Raw genomic sequence first — 18,792 nt, 5'->3', positions numbered from 1 at the left:
AATGAAAAAATAAGATTTGTATATTCAGTGGAAAAAACTCAGTCCCATATGGGACTCTTCTGTCCTTGCCCTCCTCTCATTTACACAAATATTTACACAACTATAATTTACCAGTGCTTACTCCAGGTGCCAGATATAGTAACAAACAAGAATTGTGTGGCTCATTAGGTTTAGATTTTAGTGGGGATGACATAAGTTAATAAACAATCATATAAAATGTAAGAGATAATAACTATAAAGTCCAATTAGATTGGAAGATCTGGAAAGACTGTTCTGGTACTAACATTTAAACCAAGCTCAAAAGCATGAATTAGAATGGCACGCTGGCATTGGGAATGGAGCAGGGGCAGAGAACAAGAAAGACAGAAGGGGAGGTCTGTGATATGTCTCTCAAAAGAAATAACATAAATACAAGTATTACAGGTCAGGAGGTCTGCTGGTGAACTGGGAAGAGTGTGCTCAAATTGGCAATGGATAGAGGTAAATAGGGCCAGATGACACAGAACCTATAATCCTTGTTAAATTTTATGAAATTATGTTAAGTAATCCTAATCACTGGCCCTACCATTCTTTAATGATCTTTTTTTGTTGTTCTTTTTAGTTATATATGAAAGTAGAGTATCTTTGACATATTTATACAAACATGAAGTATGCTTGTTCTAATTACAATGCCAGTTTTGTAAATGTACATGATGTGGAGATTCACTGTGATGCACTCACATATGTACATAGAAAAGTCATGTTAAGATTCTTTCCACTGTTCCTATCCCCACTCCCTCCCCCTTCATTCCCCTTTGTCTAATCCACTGAACTTTTACACCACCACCATCCCCCGCCCCACGCACTCGACCTCACACAAATCAGAACATTCAACCTTTGTTTTTTATGAATTGGCTTATTTCACTTAGTTTAGTCACCAGATCCATCCATTTACTGACAAGTGTCATAAAGTCATTTTTGAATGATTCTTTTCAAATGAAAATTTCTTTAGAACTTCTCACATTGTAGATTTTATAGATCCATGTCCCTGCAACAAGGTCTGTACTTTAATTTTATAAACTAATCACCTCTAAACTACCTTCAGTTTCATACATGTCCTTTTCTGTAGGTCAGCTGATAAATTATTTGAGCTTTTGTGCATTTCATTTTACATGTTTGAGGTGGAAGTAAGTATTCAAACACACCCAATCTTTAGAAAACTATCGAGGTAATTTAACTTCTCTCCATGGCAAACTTTTTTATCAACTGTGTCAAGTACAATAAAAGCAATGAAATAATTCTCCAGCCCTGCCCCTCAGACTACTCAGGTCAATTTGTTCTGTGTAATCTGAAAATATCTGGGAGCATGTTCTAACCCCAAAACCCACCTCTTTCTGAAAGTCTTTTATATTGAATCTCACAACTCATTACTTGTATTCTCCCAGCTTAGTGTAATCCTCTTATTTTTTGTTATTTTGTTATGTAGATGTTCTATATTTCCAAGTTATGAAATATACATTATTGGTTTTCAACTATATGATCCATATACACTTCCTTGTGGACACTACCATGTATTTTATGAATAAGCAATTCCCAGGAAACACAAATATGAAATTGATTTATCTAATCCCTTACTTTGTTTAAAACACACACACACACACACACAAAAACACACCCAACTGCAGCCTGATAAACTCAAAATGCCTAGGAAATCTCTGAAGTATTCCAACAAGAGAAAAACAAGGCAAGACAAGGAAGTATGGAAGCGGCTTACTGTTCTTGGCTGGCTATAGGATTGGACACCGGATTTAAGCATGATTTCAAACAAAACCCTGGTCTACCTACAGGTATAAGACCTACCTACAGTATAAGACCCAAGGTGCTGGCGATATAACTCAGTTGGTAGAGTGATTGTCCTGCATGCACAAGGCCCTGGGTTCGATCTCCAGCAACATTCTCTCTCTCTCTCTCTCTCTCTCTCTCTCTCTCTCTCTCTCTCTCTCACACACACACACACACACACACACACACACACACACACACCAGAACTAGAGAATAGGACCATGTCATGTTTCAACAATAATGACAAAGTTAATAATGAAAGGTTCTCAAAGTCTCTTAGTTATTTAAACTACTGATACTCAAAACTGTTCCTCCAGAATGAATCCAGTTTCTGCCTATTTTACTTCTCAGAGAGCCCATCTTTTTAGAGGAGTTATCATTTCACAATCTTTCAAAAGTCAAACTGAAGCTGGGAGCAGTGGCACACTCCTGTAATCCCAGCAGCTCAGGAGGCTGAGCCGGAGGACCACAGGTTGAAAACCAGCCTCAGAAACTTAGCGAGGCCCTAAGCAATTCAGTGAGACCCTGTCTCTAAATAAAATACAAAAAAGGGCTGGGAATGTATCTCAGTAGTTGTGTGCCCCTGAGTGGCAACCTCAAAGTCAAACTGAGATTAGAATAATGTGTATGATAATTTCTCTTTCAAAAATCATAATATAAGGGGGCTGGGGTTATGGCTCAGTGGTAGAGCGCTTGGCTAGCATACGTGGGGCACTGGGTTCAATTCTCACCACCACATAAAAATAAACAGAATAGGGGCTGGGGATGTGGCTCAAGCGGTAGCGCGCTCGCCTGGCATGCGTGCGGCCCGGGTTCGATCCTCAGCACCATATACCAACAAAGATGTTGTGTCCACCGAGAACTAAAAAATAAATATTAAAAATTCTCTCTCTCTCTCTCTCTCTCCTCTCTCTCACTCTATCTTTAAAAAAAAAAATAAACAGAATAAAGGCATTCTGTCTATCTACAACTACACACAAAAAAAATAGGGACTGGGGTATGGCTCAGTGGTAGAGCGCTCACCTAGCACATGCAAGGTGCTGGGTTTGATCCTCAGCACCACATAAAAACAAATAAATAAAAATTTTGTCCAACTACAACCAAAAAATTTTAAAAATCATAATATAGCTCAATAATCCCACTCACTCAAAAACTATAACTTAAAAGTATAATACTAGCCATTATTTGATCCAATTTAATTATTTAAGCAAGAGATGACAACAATCATAACTAAAATCAAGAGAAAAAAAAACAATAATTTTCCCAACTCCTTAGCCCTGGGCTACTTAAAGAAGAGTGAAAGAGTAGAAAAGAACATGTTTTGACAGAGTTGGTAAGTGCCTGAGCCCTCCCTTTCCTTGTCTACCCCCATATTCCATAAACAGAACTTGTTTGTGGGCATCCCTGGAACAATCAGAGAAATCTCTGCATTAAGCACAATAGGCTAACTGTATGTAATAGAATTCCTATAGAAAAACATTTATTCTCCTCTTTCAAAATAAAATACACCTGTTGGAAAAGAGTAAGGTATTAGAAATCAATAAACACTGAATTCTAAATCCTGGCCCTATCACCTAGCATCACTTAGTTATTGAAAAAAAAATATCAAAGAACAAAAGATTTTATTAATGCTCATCCTCCAGGAATGATGCTCCAACTTCAGTGAGTATAAAAATTACTTCAGAGAATAGAAGTGAGTCCTACAGTTCTGCATGAATAAGACACCACTCCTCTTAGTTCTTATGCCAAGTATTTCAGAACCATTACTCAAGAGATACTGAGGTTTAGAAACAACACATCTTCAAGAAAATGAAATTGAACCAAATGTTAGTATGTTAATTTATCAAGTTCTTAAAAAGAATTTCTAGAGAAGATGATGCTGATTCCTTTTCTCCCAGTTCATCTGAAGAATTTCAAGGGAAGATGATGCAGACCCATTTTCTCCCAGTTCATCTGGGTTATAAATACAACTATAAATCCTGGACACGATGCAAGAAGAAACCAAACAAAAACTCTGAAAGGTAGAAAGAGGAAGATGAACTGTCAGAAGGTGATACAAAAACCTGGTTTCTTCATTTGCAAGAGAATAAAAAAGTGGCTCAGTCAGGCTCATTCCTTCCAGGAGGAAACACAAAGGGGCCCTCTAATCAACAGCACAGTTGAGCTTCCAATAAGCCATGGGAAACATTACTGCCAATTTTTCCTTTTAATTTCATTTTACTGAAAATATTCATTATTTCTAATTACTTTCCTTCCATTATTTATTCAATTCAGGTTTTAAACCCCACTACTGTACCAAAACTACAAGACAAGGAAACCACAGACATCTAATCCACTATCCAATTCCCAATGTTTACCATCTTCAACCTATCAACAGCATCTAACATAGATGATTATTCTTTCAAATACTTGGCTTAGAGTTGAGGAGGGAGCGCTTGGATAGCGTTGGCCTGGTGTGCACTCCACACCTCGGGGACGCTATTGCGCGTGGATCGGCAGTTTTGGGAAGGCTTTTGCCCAGAAGAAAAGATGTTTGGTTTTCACAAGCCAAAGATTTACCAAAGTATAGAAGGTTGCTGTATTTGCAGAGCTAAGTCCTCCAGTTCTCGATTCACTGATAGTTATGAAAAGGACTTCCAGAGCTGTTTTGGGTTGCATGAGACTTGTTCAGGAGACATCTGTAATGCCTGTGTTCTGCTTGTGAAAAGATGGAAGAAGTTACCAGCAGGTTAAAAAAAAAAACTGGAATCATGTGGTAGACTCAAGGGCAGGACCTAGTCTAAAGACTACTTGACGTCAAATACCTTGACGGAGGAAGTAATTTCTTTTCTTTTTAAGAGAGAGTGAGAGAGGAGAGAGAGAATTTTTTTTAATATTTATTTTTTAGTTCTTGGCGGACACAACATCTTTGTTGGTTTGTGGTGCTGAGGATCGAACTCAGGCCGCATGAAACCAAAGAAAGTAAAAACTCTATCTGGAAACAGGATAAAAAGCAACCAGATCAGTAAACTGCAGAAGGAATTTAAACGTCACTACTCTGATGCTCACAGTACCATCTCAAGTGCCTCCCCAGCTCAATCTCCTTGTTATAGTAACCAGTCAGATGATGGCTCAGATACAGAAATGGCTTCTGGCTCTAATAGAACACCAGTTTTTTCCTTTTTAGATCTTACTTACTGGAAAAGACAGAAAATTTGTTGTGGGATTATCTATAAAGGCTGTTTTGGAGAAGTCCTCATTGACACACATCTATCTATTCAAGCCTTGCTGCAGCAATAAGAAGACAGCTGCAGAGAAGCCAGAGGAGCAGGGGCCCGAACCTCTGCCCATCTCCACTCAGGAGTGGTGACTGAGGTTTATGTAGAAGGGGAACAAAAATGATTTAAATTTTGAAAAGACCACAAAGCAACAAACTGACCTTACTATTTTTAACTTGGATACCTGTTATTCTGCCAAAAGATAATTTTCTAGAATAGTTTTGAATGGGTTATTTTTTCCTCCAGTCCCTTAAACTTTGAAGCCAATGTCTAGCTTACTAAAAGAAAAAAGAAGTGTACATAATATTTAAGATGCTGAGTATTTCATAGGAAAGCTGAATGCTGCTGTAAAGTGCTCTTTAAGTCTTTTTATTTTTTAATAATCCCCTTCTAATGAATTAAATTAGGGGAATTTCAGGGGACACAGATGGGATTTGTTGTATGATAAACCATATGTAGTTTTTAGTCTTTCTATATTGAGAAGCAGTGGTTGGGGCATTTTTTAAAGATGGCTGGCTACACTTGTTTTCCCTCATGTTAGTAGATTTGTCATAACTCAATAACATGTCTTGCCCCTAGAGGTAGTTGTTAATTTTGATATAATTGAGTCTCTCCAACTTTCTGATGAATCAAACCTGTACTACTGATGATTATTAAGCAGGACAGACTGAGCTTTTTGGTGCAAATACCTTGACGGAGGAAGTAATTTCTTTTCTTTTTAAGAGAGAGTGAGAGAGGAGAGAGAGTGAGAATTTTTTTTAATATTTATTTTTTAGTTCTTGGCGGACACAACATCTTTGTTGGTTTGTGGTGCTGAGGATCGAACTCAGGCCGCATGCATGCCAGGCGAGCGCGCTACCGCTTGAGCCACATCCTCAGCCCAGTAATTTCTAATTATATATAGAGAAGCTTGACTGTATGTGTTGCATCCTGTGTCACTTTCCTTCATATTAATATTTGTTAAAGATTTTAAAATTTATATGAAACTTTTCAAGCAGAATGAAATCTCCTCTAGGAGAAGAGGTGAGTAGGTGGGATAGATGAGATCTTATATGAATAGTACCAAAGCATTACCACACCGTGGAAAACACACTCTTAAAAATGTTAAACTATGTGCAAGTCTTCAGGATGGCACAAAGCAAAGGTTAATGCTTCTTGGGCACGTTGCTTGTTGGGCTTGCCCGAGTGTGTAAATAATTGACTTTATTTGTGTTACATGACTGGTGACTTCATTGAAATCTTCACAATTCAGTTTTAGCTCTGGATTACTTCAGTTGACCTTTGTGAAGGTTCTATCTGCATAGAGTAGGTGTTTGACTTGTTTTAAACTGTTGGGGTTTTGGGTTTGGTTTTTTTTTTTTTTTTCACTATTTAAAAGTAAAATTTACTAAGAAGAAAGGTGGGTTCATGCTAAGGGGGTTAGTGTTGGTTTGGATTCTTCTATAGTCAGGCTTTCTGAACATTGAGATAATGCTGAAACTGGAGCTTCTAATTCTAAAATCCTTATTAAAAGCCTCTTATTAAACCCAAACCAAAGTATTCTTATTGCTTCTTTTCTAAAAATTCAGGAAAAAAATAGCACCAATTCAAACTTTCCATACATGAGGGAGGCAAATATTTGCCTGCCTTGTAATAACATGACTCAGTGCTTATTTTTAAAACTGGATTATAAAAATTGGATAGCATCACAGTAAGGACTGAGCCACTTTTTATGGGTACCCTATAGTTTTATAGTTCTTAATCTAAACTTATATTTCTTCCTTTTGAGAAAATACCTACATGCTACAAGCCACCATATGCACAGACTACACAGTGAGTTGGGTCGGCTCTCCCATAGCCTTTGAGGTGTATTACAAGAGTCCAGCCATTATCATTCTCCTGAATTATTTTGAAATAGGGTTTTTTTTTTGGGGGGGTACATTTTGGCTGCAGTATTGGTGGTAGAATATACTATAATATGGATCATCTCTACTTCTGTATTTATTTATTTATTACTAGACCTCAACCACAGTCTTCTTTTTCCCCTTCCACCTTTCTTTGCCTGTAGGATGTACTGTAGGTAGTCATGCACTTCGTATTAATATATTAGAAATCTACAGATCTGTTTTGTACTTTTTATACTGTTGGATACTTATAATCAAAACTTTTACTAGGTTATTGAATAAATTTAGTCTTATTAGAAAATTAAAAAAATAATACTTGGCTATCTTTGAAGACATCATATTAACCTGGTTTTTCTCTTGTCATTTACAATTTCTACACAGACTCCACAGGCCAAATCTCTTCCACACATACTTCCTAAGTGACCATATTCAATCTCATGATTTTAAGTTTCATCATCTCAGAGGAAAGAATGCTCTATTTAATTGTTGACATTGACACAACCAACCATACATTTGATAGGGAGGAGGAATTCCTATTTCATGTACATACAAAATAAATATTAAGTGACTAAAGACATCACATAATGTGACGTCTTTAGTCACTTAATCACCACATCAGGAAGCATTCTTGAAGATCAGAAGAAACTCAGAAATCAGAAACGTTCATTTTCTGGAAAATTATCTGGTAGCATCTAATTACCAATTACAACACTTTGAGATTTCATCCCACAGAAATAAAAGCACCATACAATGATGTTTACTATTAGGGTAAATGAAATCAATCATGTTTTCCAAAGGCAAATGGCTAAGTACATTCAATAACTACTAAAAGAAATATTATACAATCATTAAGAATGGGTTAGGCTTGTCTTGCAGGATGTCTCCAAGTTCAAGGTCTTGGCGACTTAGCAAGACCCTACCCTCAAAATAAAAGGGCTGGAGATAAAAGTTCAGTGCTAGAACATTTGCCTATAATGTGTGAGACCCTGGATTCAATCCTCAGTACTAGAAAAACAAAACAAAATGAATGAGTTAGATCTTTACATACTACCCTGAAACAACATCTACAATACACCAAAGTTTGAAAAGCTAATTTCAGAGCATGTTCCTATTTGGGTTTTTAAAGAACAAAAATACCTTAGCAACTTGGGAGGCTGAGACAGGGGAATTGGAAATTCAAGGCCAGCCTGGGCAACTTAGTGAGACTCTAAAAACAAAACACTCCGGGGACCTCAGTGGTAGAGCATCCCCTAAATTCAATCCCCAATGATGCAAGTATAGTTAATAAAGAAAAATGCCAAAAATGAATGCATATGAAAACAAAAAGACTTTTAAACAAATGTTTTGTGAGACTTTTATTTTAAAGCCCTCTGTATTGTTTTAAATTGCTAAGTGTGTTTTATTTTCATAATTAACACTTCAATAAAAAAGGTAAATCAGAGAATTTTAAACATGAATAAATGAAATGGAACTATAAAGAATATGGAAGACAAAAAAAAAAAAGGCCACCAAATTCCAGGAATTAACCTTTCTCTGTATCATCTAAACATCAGAACTTTACATAAGAAAGATGACCTCCCTTCAAAAGTATTTCTAATGTTTCTAAGAATATGACTTGATTTCATCCATTATTCTTAATCTGGGTGCTTCTGTTCTCCAGAGAATACCTGGCAATATTTGAAGACATTTTTGGTTGTCACAAATGAAGGGACAGTGACCCTTGGTATTTTGGGGTATTTATTATTGTCATTATATATTAATATATATTATATCGTGTGTTATTTATATTTATTTTATTTATTGTATTATTATTTATTATATTTTTATAGACTCAAATGTTTATCTTATTGTAGATCATGTGCAAATAAAGTCCTTTAAATATAGTTCAGTTCTCTCATCCTTAGAACTAGTGTTTTGAACTAAAAAATCTTCAAGGTGCTTGATTTACAAGATGTGACAAACCTGTAACCATCAGCACAAAACATATCCTGAATATGCAACATATGGGGGAAGAATAGATATACCCAGATAAATGTTTGCAAGACTTAATTCACTCTAGATACTTCAGTAAAATTCTATTCCTTAGATATATAAAATCTTTCTTACCTAGACTTTAAGTCTTGGAAGACTTGGGAGACTTTAAGTCTTAGGATCTTGATTAAATCATAATGCCAAGCCAAAATCTAAAAACCCTTTCAAAAAGTGACTGAACTTTAAAACTGAAAGAAACTTCAGAATTATCTTTAAGCATCTCAAAATTGGGGGAGGGTGGTGACTAGGGGCACTTTATCACTGAGCCACATCCCCTTTTTATTTTCGAGACAGGGTCTTGCTAAGTTGCTGAGGCTGGTCTAAGACTTGCAATTCTCTGAGTAACTAGGATTACAGGTGTACCCTAATGTGCCCAGCTAAGTCTCTCAATTTTTAAACGAGCAAAGTGAAACCAAAATGGGACCTAAGCTAGGTGTAGTGGCACACACCAGTAATCCTAGCAGCTGGGGAAGCTGAGGCAGGAGGGTTGCAAATTCAAAAGCCAGCTTCAGCAACTCAGAAAGACCCTATCTCAAAATTAGGGGCAGGCGGGGGGTACTTCAATGGTTTCAATTTCTGGTACAAAAAATAAGTGTGTGTGTGTGTGTGTGTGTGTGTGTGTGTGTGTGTGTGTTTGGGGGGGGGGTCCCTGAAAGATTCAACAACTTGCCCAGAGTTCTAGTTCAACTCAATCTGACAAGCTCTTAGGGCAAGCTGATAAGAGTTAAACAAGCTAAAAGTTACATGCTAATGTTTAAAATTACTTTGGGAGCATAAAAAACAATCTTTTCAAAATTTCAAAAAATATTTTACTGCTCCACAGAAAGACTATTACTGTTTGACATTTTCCCCTAATTAAAATATTTTAAAAATCTGCCTTAAGATCTATTCTTATCTTGATAAGTAGGAACTATAACAAGAAAACAAACTGATCACCAAAATGGAACAGTGAGTAAAAAGAATTCCCCCATTTTAAAGGAAATCAAACCAGCAATCTACTCTACATCTGCATAGCTTTCAAGTTTCTACTTGTACAAAACTCAGTGTCTTATCACAAGGGTCCTTCCAGTTCTAAAATTCTACCCAAATGTTTGGGACATTAAATATTTCATTCATACATTAAGGCATGTTACTTTATTAAATAATGTACATACAAAATTAGTAATGAACAACTGGTGTCAAAGTGTGCTCTGTCTCTCTTTGATGAAGTTACTCACCTGTAAGCTGATGAATTATTGAACTAAGTATTTATTAATTTGTCTACAATTAGACTCAGAATTTGCTTGGAAATAGACCCTCAGCAACTTGACAATTCTAGAACATCTAGTTCTAAAATAATCTGATTCTCAAAAATTCTAAAGATGAAAGAGGATACAGATTTCCTAACTTACTGAATTAAAACTAGAAAAACATTTTTCCCAATGGGGATGGGGTATTTTGGGGGGTGGTCCTAGGCAGTACTGGAGATTGCCTTACATACACAAGGTCCTGAGTTCAAACAGTCTACCTTTGAACCAAAGACACTATCAAAATCCACCCCCATGGGATTTGTGGGGTTGTAGCTTAGCAGTAGGGTGCTTGCCTAGCACGAGCGAGACCCTGGGTTTGATCCTCAGCACACATAAAAATAAACAAATAAAACTAAAGATATTAAATAAATTAATTAATTAAAGGTATTGTGTCCAACTACAACTAAAATATATACACTAAAATATAAATATATAAAGTAATATATATTTTAAATCCCCCCTTGGAGTTCCAAATTGTTGATATAATTAAAAGTACTTTTCCCCAGACAGTTCTCTTATGACTACATGCCAGTATTTTACTACAATCTGTAAGCAAGGGAGAAGGTCTACTAATGCAAAGACAAATTCTTATTAGGAATATTTTTAGGAAAAAAGGAATGGCTAATTATTTAACTAGATAAAATGAAAATGTCTGATTAACTGCCATAAGACCCTTGATTGACAGCTGACAGTCAACTGAGGTGGATAGGTAACTGGTTTCCCAGAAGTCTTAATCCCAATGAAGTTCAGACAAATGCAGCAGTATTTTAAAAGAAATACAAATACCTTCCCCAACAAAAGTTATGAATTATACCATAAAGATCCTGTCTAAAGGAGGCTTAAAATTTTTTTTACACTTTCTCTTTTAATTTATATAATCTCTAAAGAATCTAAAGAATCTGTCCAGGTCTAGGTCCATCTCCCTGAACCCTGTACTAAAGACCTCTGAATTGTTCAATTTTTTACAAACTTAGCTACATTTTTAAGGGGAAAAAGTATTTTAAAGAGCAAAAGGCAGTTATAAGCCAGTTCTTGCACAGATAGAAGACAGCAAAAAGCTGAAGAGAGCACAACTCATCCTCCACTGTACTGTCCCCGAAAGCAAACAGAAACCCCAAGGAAAGTACACCTTCTACACAAAAAGACAGTTTTAGAGGTGTATATGATGGCATACATAGCTTTCAGAGAACACAAGTGATTCCAAACTAAACAATGAACAAAATATTAATATTTGATATTAACATTAACAAACAAACTAAATGTTAACTATTTTATAATGAATGAAGAACAAATTTGCAGGATATTCTTGCTCATCTCCAAATTAAATTTGAATAATCCAAACAGCTCCAGGGAAGGCAATGGAGAATCACTGGGATGGGGCAGAAATAATAAAGACACTACTAAACATCAAACTGACCATGTTTAAAGTTTTCTCAGGGATCTCTTGGGTCATCATAGAAGGTGACCATAAAAAACTTAAGCTGCTAATAACACCAAGCAAATGTCACTGATCTACTGAAGAATAAGTTATCCCCCACAGTACTTACAATGCACTAAAACAGAAAAGGAGTACGAAGGGTTGAAACAGAAAGTTTCATTCACTGAATATATTCTGGTTAAATTCATAACTCATATTACTAATTTTAGAAATTATTAAAAAAGAGAAACACTCAGAAACCAAGTCTTCCCCCCCCACCTCCTTTCTTTCTCTTTTTTTCTTACATACATAATTACGTATTTAAGACTGTCAAGACTTTAGGCAGAATGAGAATCAAAACCAACTTCAAACTAGGAGGACTTTATCAAAAAGTAGTATCTCAGACTTTATAATAATAAAGCCTAATATATATAGTTTGCAAAGGAAACATTAAAACTATAACAATGTTTTCTGCTAAGACAGAATACTAAAAGTAGATCAGGAACAGCTAAGTCGATTCTTTTTCATCCTGTGACACTTTTTGTTCAGCCTCTATCAGTGGCTCCCTTTACCCATATAAATACAATGCAATTTCAATCTTAACCACTAAAAAATTTTCATTAATAGTTCTCCAAATTCTCTTCAGTCCTCCAAAATAACTCCATAACATGAAAAAGTTGCACATTTTTCTTTCAATTTAATATTGAAGATTTACTTTATGTAATTATATTATTTTTGTATTTAAAAAACCCATGGTTGCAGCTTTTCAAAAATTCCTTTAAAATAATCTCGGTCATCAATAGTAGTACTATAATACTGTTAAATACATTTTAAAAGTATAAAAACAAAAATTTGTATTTTAATGTATTTTAAAACAGGGATACAAATTCCTTGACACTCCTCATCAAAACGTAGAGCCTTTTCTTCTTGAAACTGAGAGGGCTCATGTCTGCTTCAGTCAACAAAATATGGTAGAAGGAATATTGGGTGACATCACAGCATAGATTAAATGAACACACTGCTTCTATTTTGTCCCCTGAATACAAAGATCCATGTAGGAAAACTTATAACTCTGAGACTACCTTGATGTAAATGTCAGGGTCCCAGGGGACCAAAGCCTTCTCTAATCATCCCAGAAAAGGTGTCTGGCTTGTAAGTGATGATATCATCTTAGAAATAGATTCTCTAGTCCCAGCCATTTCAATCCCAGGCCTTTGGATTTTTCCAACCAAGGGCCAAGAATCCTGAACAGAGACAAGCCATTCTAACTGTACCCAGAATTCTGATTCACAGAATATACTAAAATGCAATAGTTATGATATGCCATTCAGGCTGATATGATTTGTTAGATAGCAATACATAAAAGAATAGTCATCATCCTGTAAAACTGAGGATTTGCATACTTAACCACAGAATGGTATACTATATCCATGGGAGTATAACCAGGAGTATGAACTCACCCCCCAAATCTTTAGCACATATACCAGGAGGCAAGTTCAAGAATGTTCAGAATAATAGCATTGGTCATTATTTTTAAGTTAAATAAACTGGGGTAGGAGGTATTCCAGTTCACAGCAAGAGAAGTGTGAATGAATTATGGTGTATCTATTCAGTGATACAGGGAAAATAAATAAACTACATGAAATGAGATATGAATATTAGTAATACAATGTTTAAAATCCAAGCTCTATAGACAGCTTTTGTAAAGTTTAAAGATAAGTGAAAGTAACCTAGAGATTCCCTGGGGAAAATTTAGAAGCAGCAAATACATGTTTTCAGATTTCCTTCACATTTCTGGCCCTATACAAAGACTATATCTGTTAACCTTATAATTTCTTAGGCAAATACAAGCAAAACAACTTTAAAAAAAAAAAAGGCAAGAAAAATGACAACTTACAATATAGGATAGAGGTGATCTTGGTAGTAATAACTGCTTAACTGTACAATATCACCATGTATGTATTTTAAAAATAAAGTCATAAATGGACGAGTTTAATCAAGAAATAAATACATACATATTAAACTGTATAAAATGAGAGTGCATACTTTTTTATTTTTTAATTTTATTTTTTAGGTGTGGATGGACACAACAAAATGCCTTTATTTATTTATTTTTTTAATGTGGTGCTGAGGATCGAACCTGGGTCCCATCCATGCTAGGCAAGTGCTCTAACGCTGAGCCACAATCCTTGCCTAGGAGAACATACTTATGATGGAACAGAAAGAACTAGCACGAGGTTTTGAAAAATCATTTTTTCTAGTTTAAGCAGATAATTACTGAAATCAATTTGTACTCCCAACTCTCCTTTTCATATTCATTAAAATACAAATTTTAAAGAATCACAGAAATTAATATTGAATACCTGAATATCTACAGAAATTTCCAATAACCAAAAGCAATTAAGATGAAATATATACATATATAAATAAAAGTAGGAACAAATGAGGAAAAGATAGATTTCCATTTCCAACTATTGTACCATATGCAGTCTTCAATAACTAAAGAGAGGGAAGGTTTCTTGCTATCAATCCCCCCAGCAAAGTTTAAATTTTTCATTAAATTTCAATGAAATAAGTTTAGACAACTACAACTGTATTTGCTATCCTAGGGTACTACTAAGTTGGCAATGAGAATACAGATGATCAAATGATAAAAGGTGGTTATTAACTGGCAGGGAAAGAACTACAGACTGCATCAGATTATTCAATAAGTAACTCTTCTCATAACAGAAAAGCAATGTGACATAATCAGAAGATCCCTCCTCAGATCAGGACATCTGCACAACATTAAGTATCAGCAAATTGGCCAGAGGCTTCATTCAGTAAGAGTTATAAAGCTCAAAGTAGGAATCCAAAGGCAACAAGCTATATACTGAGGGAAATCCATTAAGTTATTTACTTGCAAACACCAAAACCCTGCAAAGATCTTTTCTTCCAGGCAATAGCTGACTATCATAAAGTCCCAGAAGGGGGCAGGGGAAAGGAAACTATGCAAGTAGTTTTCACAGAAAAAGGCCACAAAGTTGCCTATGTAAGAAATGTCATAAAAGTATATTTCTTATATCCCTTCAAAAATCTGCTTTTCCTAGTTTTTCTCTTCCTTGGTTAAAAAAAAATATATATCAACCCCTACCCCACTCCCAAAATCAACACACTTGGTTCTGCAGTTTTTCAAGGTAAAACACTCCCTTTTCCCCACCTCTCTCCCACTCAGAAACTTTTGTCTCTACCTTCAAATACATCCATTCTCAGACCTCTTTGTTGCCTGAAACCAAGCAACCACCATATCTCACCTGGAAGTGGCATCCTCCTCCTCAGTGATCCTCCTGCCTCCAGAACTTTGTAGCCTCAAAAAAGCAGCCAAAACATCATTTAAAAATCTTATCAGATCATGTCACCCCTCCTGCTGAAAACCTATACAGTTTATGACTATTTTTCATGTATTGTCACTCTAATCTGGCCACTCCAGACTACTAGTTGTACCTTTAACAGCCCAGACACTCTACTTCTGGCTGCTGTACTGACTCTTCAACTTTGAACACTTTCATCTCCCAGATATCCTTGGGCCTTCTCCCTTACTTCCTTGAAGTCCCTTATCAAAAAAAATCTTCTTTAACCAATACAAAAATAATAAAGTTGCTGCTGTAGCTTCTAGCACCAATCACTGCTTTCCTGCACCCTTTTTAAACAAATATTTTTTAAAATATTTATTTTTTACTTAAAGGTGGACACATCTTTATTTTATTTTTTATGTGGTGCTAAGGATCGAACACAGGGCCTCATAGGTGGTAGGCAAGCACTCTACCTCTGAGCCACAATCCCAGCCCCTCCTGCACCTTGTTTTAATTGTCCTCTGCAGTACTTAAAACTTGGCATCATGTATTTACTTTTGCACTGACTCCCTTCAGCAATGCAAGTTTCAAGAGTAAAAATTTGTATTAGTTTTACTCACTGATGTATTCCCAACACTGAACAGTCTCTCTATATGCAGCAAGCATTCAATAAATGTTTATTAAATGAATGGATACTGTTGATTTTAGTGGTGGGGAAGCAAGTATCCTATTCACAGGGTTCACAGTAGTAACTATGTGCATGCCTGGAAGTCAGCCAAAAATCTTTATTGAGAGTTATTACAGATTTGATCTAATTCGAATTCGAATCCCAATGGAAATTTTTAGGGACATTTAGCAAAGGCTGATTGACTACAGAAATTTAAAACTTCTATTCTTCAAATAACATATAAACTAAAAGACAAATAAAAGCTAGGAAAGGCAATTTGCATTATAACAAACTTTTTTTTAAATGCAAAAGCCTTTTCAAATAACTCAAAAAAGACATCAGTACTTGTAGCTTTAACTAAAAAAAGACATAGGTACTTATAGCTTTACAAAAAAAATATAAATGGCAAATAAATATAAAGGAAACTATAGAAGTACATTAGTAAATCAAAGTAATAAGTGTAAAGAATGCCTGTTTGCCTGTTAAATTGAAAAAGTTTTAAACAATTATACTATGTTATGTTAAACAATTATGCTTTGTTAATTTGTTAAAATATGTTAAACAATTATACTTTGTTAAGTTTCAGAGAAACACTACTGATGAAAGATAGCAGTTTCTTCTGGAGAACCTATTTATCAAAACCATCCTTTATCCCATGACCAAAAATATACCTATAATTTATCATAGGATAATCTGTGATATGAGGCAAGTTTTAAAATACTTTTAAGCTTCTACATAAAAGATGACAAACTTAGTGTCACATTTCCCACGTTTGTCTTATTTGTTTTTCTTTAGTTTCTACAACTATGTCAAAATGTTTTCAGAGGGACTGGGGAATATAGCTCAGTTGGTAGAGAGCTTGCTTGGCATGCACAAGGCCCTGGGTTCAATTTGCAGTACCACCAAAAAAAGGGGAGGGGGGGTTTCAGATGGTTGCCAGTGATGTAGAAGCTATTATAAAGACAATATCTATCAATCTGGGGTCTGTAAGTCTGTCTACTACTACTAAATTACAGTTGATCTCTTCAGATGTGGCATATGATCTTAACTTCAAAGTCATTCCCATTCTGAAAATCTGATTCATTTGCATTCTATGCTTTATCTTCTGAAGTAATCCAAGTTGGAAACCCTACACTAGAGGTCAAACTTTAAACCTGTGTGTTATAAATAATGGTTGACAGACCCCACACTCAGAATTTCTCAACCAGGAAACTTGAGGTAGAGTCCCCTAATTTCTAACAAGTTCTTAGGTGCTGGTCCCAGAGACCATATTTTGAAATTGATGAAATTTTTCCATTAGAGCCAGAGAGAGGTCCAGCATCTCTGGAATCAAACTATTATAGGATAATTGAATAATATTGGAAATTTTGTTAATAGGATGACAGCTGGGATAGAAAAGCTGACAACCAAGTCATTCCTTAAAATCAGTTTAAGCAGAATGAATTCCTTTAAGAATCACTTTGTGTGTATATATAAATATACCACATGAAATTTCACCTTTAAAAAGAACCAATCAATCACCTTTAAAAAGAACCAATCAAATATAAATTATCAGCGGGAAACCACTACTCAATATAAAATTTAGGAATCAGTCTAGAAGTTTAATTACCCCTTTACACTTCAAGCATAAAATAACAGGTGTTGCAAATAAAAATATTCATGCAAAAGATTTCTTATAGCTCCACTATTTTATGACCAATGTTTTATCACCAGCTTCAATATTTTGCACTGAATTTACATTCTACAGCTGAATACTACATATAGTAGCAAACGTTTGTTGAATGCTTCCCTTGATCTGACTGTGCTATACACACTGCATGAATTTTCATCATTTAATTATTATAATGATCATATAAGGCAGAGCCTACTACCTACACCTTCTATCCCCACATTGCAAATGGATAATATGAGGCACAAAAAAATTAGGTCATTTTCCCCCAAAGAAGTACAGGTAAAATCTACTTATGAATCCAAGCAATCTGGCTCCAGAGTCCTTGCTTTTAACTACTGTACTTAATCATTTAAAATCCAATACTTCTAAATTACAAACTTTTTTCCAAAATTAGCTCTTCCTTTAAACTTATTGTCTGTCAATACTACCCAGGCTCAAAATTACAAAGTTCATGCAATAATTAAATTAAGTCCTATCACATTTCACAACTACCTTTTTCATTTTATTTCAAATTGACGGAAACAGTCTGTAGTTATCAGACTGTATTTTCTGTAGTTAACAGTCTGTATTTTCCTGTCTTCAAAAACAACTAGTACTTATAGGCTTTTGATCTTCCTACATTTAAGGCAGCTGTGGGCCCCACTACCAATGTGTTGAAGGCCAGCTTACTTAACAAAAATCATTTTAAGCACAGTGAATTCCTTTAAAAATCACCTGTGTGTATACATAAATATACCACATGAAATTTCACCTTTAAAAAGAACCAATCAAATTTATGATTTTGTCAGGATGAATCCAACTACTATGTTTAACCATAAAGCTCTATTTAAAAAAAATCAACTTAAGCTCTTTACCTACATCTTTGACTCATTTCTCTATTTCCACAAATAGTTAAAAGCCTATACATATTTAAAACTGATATTTTATGCAGAGCATTCTTTGTTTCTGCAGAAGACGGAAGGAGGAAAAAACTCAAGAAATAATATTCAATTCAAAAAGGTACCATTTCTAAGTGGAAAGCTAAAAAATAGTTTTGAAAAAGAACCATCCAAATATCAAAGCCCTCTTTCATAAAGCCATTAACAGTTAAAGAATCAAACTGTTGAGGCATCCCAGTATGAACAGTATCTGAATATCAGAGCAAATTTTATTATAGGACCAGGGCTGGGCTCCAGCTCCAGACAGAACAATTGTAGAAACTCTGTACAAAACTGTTTAAAATGAAAGAACTCCAAGCTTTCATCACTGGGGTCTAGATAAGTAGAACAATTTTATAAAGTATATAAATCTACACCATGCAATTCCATGCAATGTATAGAAATATCTCCGACCATGATTTTGAAGCGCTAAATCTTACCAGATAGCAGTAACTATATTTAAAGGTAACAAAGGAGGTGTACTTTTTAACTAAATGAAATATGAG

The 18,792-nt window shown here is 35.1% G+C and overlaps 1 protein-coding gene and 1 pseudogene across 12 annotated transcripts in view; one reads left to right on the top strand and one right to left on the bottom strand.

Moving 5' to 3' along the window:
• Nucleotides 1–18,792, bottom strand: part of Kansl1 (KAT8 regulatory NSL complex subunit 1) — a 197,334-nt gene that overhangs the window by 73,006 nt on the left and 105,536 nt on the right. The gene's annotated exons all lie outside the window — the stretch shown is intronic.
• LOC101963047 (SIN3-HDAC complex-associated factor-like) lies at nt 4,274–5,783 on the top strand (annotated as a pseudogene).

The sequence above is a fragment of the Ictidomys tridecemlineatus genome, chromosome 3, assembly GCF_052094955.1.
Source record: "Ictidomys tridecemlineatus isolate mIctTri1 chromosome 3, mIctTri1.hap1, whole genome shotgun sequence".
Classification (NCBI taxonomy): Eukaryota; Metazoa; Chordata; class Mammalia; order Rodentia; family Sciuridae; genus Ictidomys; species Ictidomys tridecemlineatus.
This window is presented reverse-complemented; position numbering and strand designations above follow the sequence as displayed.